The following is a 2988-nucleotide window of genomic DNA, read 5'->3' as shown; positions in this document are numbered from 1 at the left end:
TGTGTGTGTGTGTGTGTGTGTGTGTGTGTGTGTGTGTGTGTGTCACTGAGCGTATTTTAGTATCAATAAAAAAGCATTAGACTCTCTACTACCACATGAACATAAACAAGAAAACCCAAATCATTCTATTCCAGTCATGACAGAATTATGAAAAGCAGCTGAAACCGAAGTGTAAGGGGTACTGAAAACATTATCTACGAGGACATAAAGCAATAACAGAGTAAATAAATGCTATTGGATGTGTTTTAATGCTAATGTTTTACTCCCCAGTCAACAGAAGCCTGATATTTAGGAAAGGTAGGTCTTGACCATGCCTGTGTGGGCATACCCGGGCTGAGAAGAATGCACCATCGCAGCAGAAAAAACCGAGATACTCGATTAAAACCCTCCCCATCCAGGAACCGAACTTGTATCTTCTACGTGAGACTGCAAAGAGTCTAAGGTCTACACCACAGATGCGGGTGTGTATGTGTTTGTACGTATATCATGCATTAATGTTAGTGTATCTTATGTGCTTGTACCTGAATATTTCATAGCGCGTGACCTTATACTTCACCTGACTATCAGATGTGTTTTGCACCACAATACATTTCCGCCATCGATCGTAGTATACGCCTGGATGCCGAAACGCGTTTCTGTTTATCGAGTCCCTGTCTTGCTAATCCCCATAGGAGGCAGCGAGACTAGGAGACAAAGAGAACTTTGAGGAACCAAAACCATTTAACGTAACACTTCTAATGGATCGGCAATCGAAAGAAGGTCGGGTGATAGAGTGGTGTTGCGGTTTGGCACTACGCTGGCGCGCGCATGAGAAATTTCTGCAAACTGGGTAAACAATTCGGATAGTATTGCAAATATATGCATCAGACTTTTGACTTCACAAAACCGAGGTTCATAACCTACGTGGAACAACGACATGCACTTTTCTACCAGAGTGAATCATGGTAGACCTGGGTTCTAACGGCGGGTAAGGTGGACTGGCATGCGTCATGTTCCCACCGACGAGGGATGAGCATAACCTGTCAGAGCCTATGATGCTAAAGCCGATTGTCCGCCTCTTATCTCCTCTAGTTGGGGACAGACCCTTAATGTGTGGGTCCTCTCTTTCGTATTTGGTGATAGCTGAAAGAGACATGTTGGTATTTCTGCTTGTTGTTCATAGTAGAAAAGGGAGAGGCACGGATTGATTTTCTCTCAGGCACACTTTATTGCATTAACTGAAAATTATTTTCCTGAAATATATATTCTGTTAACGCTACGTCTTCATTTTTAACTTTGGTGTACTATAGTTTCTGTGGCGATGTTCAACTCTTATCCTATTGTTTGTTAGTGTCAGGGGATCCACATTTACCGTCGTCTAGGGTTCCGAACAGTTGTCATATTGAACTATACGCTCTACGACACAATGACAGGGTATTTAGAGGGTAGACGCCAAACTCTAATTTAACAACGGTCTCAATTTTGTTTTTTCCGAAGTCTACGACGAAAGTTGGACAGGAAATAGAGCTTTGCAGAAGACAGCAGGTTGCGAAAAGACGTCATCGTTACACCAGCAAATCCCTGACGCTCGAATGGCATTTCACCTGCTGTGGTGATGTACGAGTGCTGATGACATGTTGGACTAGCTCTATTTATATCCCGACACATTCAGGACAAGAAGAGCATTATTTTTTTTTTGTAGCTGGGTATGCTATTTCGATCAAGTTGGAGACAGGATGGAAAAGGGAGACTTTTGTTTAACCTATTCACTTCTGTGTAAACGCATAATATCAACTTATTTTCACCTAAATTAGTTCACTGCCATTTTTTTCTTCTTAGTTTGTTGGGGAATTTTCAAATCTACGGTACTGTGTTTGCAACTTGCCTATTTTAATAAGGAATAACATATTATAGTTGTTTTAAATCGCTCTGAAGTGAACATATCTTGCCTGTACAAATGTAAATAGAAACACCAGGGTCAAATCACTAAACACCTCAATGTGGGTGGTTGACGGGTGCTCTGGTGTGGTTTGCTCCTTCTTTCCTATCGAACATCTACCATCCTTATCTCCCCTTCTTCTTTTTTATGTTTGTTACTCTCTTGTAACACCTCTAATCTTCTGGCGCTCATATGACCTTATGCAGTTGTGAGCGCCGTAAAACCTCCACTAAAACTAAACTAAAACACCTCAATGTAACAGCTTCTGTGCAGTACTGACTTGACGCTTCGTCTCGCACGTTAACTCTTTCAGAACGTAGCGGACACGCTATCAGCAGCAGATCAAAGACAAAGTTACAGAACATTTTGAAGCGTGATAGACACAGCAGATATACAATTTTGCATAATTCTGAGTATACTCGTACCTATTGTTGCCTTCTTTTTATAGGTTTCAGGTAATGAAAACAAACAGAAATAAAATCTTAACACCTGCATAAATTACGAAGTAATCTGTCCCTGAACTGCATCTTCAAACGTTGTCGAACGATACGAACGATACGAACGCCCGTCGCAGTGAGTTAAAGACAATTTCCGCGAGGGGAAGCTTATTTTTGTGAAAAGTCACTACCTCAGAATTACCCATTTTTATCTGACCATTACATCTAGTTTTCAAAAATTTGACGTAATTTTTTATATACATTTTCACAATATGTCAATCTTTTTCGAATGGAGCACGTTGATATCTTGATAACGATTCCGAATATTCCCAAGATTGTGATAGAGCAAAAGGAGCCTATTTTGCTTTGTGACCTAATGGTTTTAGTGACTCAAAACGGACACAAATGTCGGATAAAACTATGAGATTCTGAAGTAGCGAAGTGTCTACCTTTCGCTAGAGATACTGCATTCACCTCGTCTCATCCAAGCCATGAAAGATAGCGTGGCAGCAGACCCCCTCCAAACTTTTAGAATTGGGTCGATTCCGTTCTTGCTTAATTTTAGTTGTAGTAATGAAAGTTCTTCTTCTTCTTCTTCTTCTTCTTCTTCTTCTTCTTCTTCTTCTTCTTCTT

This window comes from Aplysia californica, unplaced genomic scaffold, assembly GCF_000002075.1.
Source record: "Aplysia californica isolate F4 #8 unplaced genomic scaffold, AplCal3.0 scaffold00231, whole genome shotgun sequence".
NCBI lineage: Eukaryota > Metazoa > Mollusca > Gastropoda > Aplysiida > Aplysiidae > Aplysia > Aplysia californica.
The sequence above is the reverse complement of the archived record's forward strand: the minus strand, read 5'-3'. Positions refer to the sequence as shown.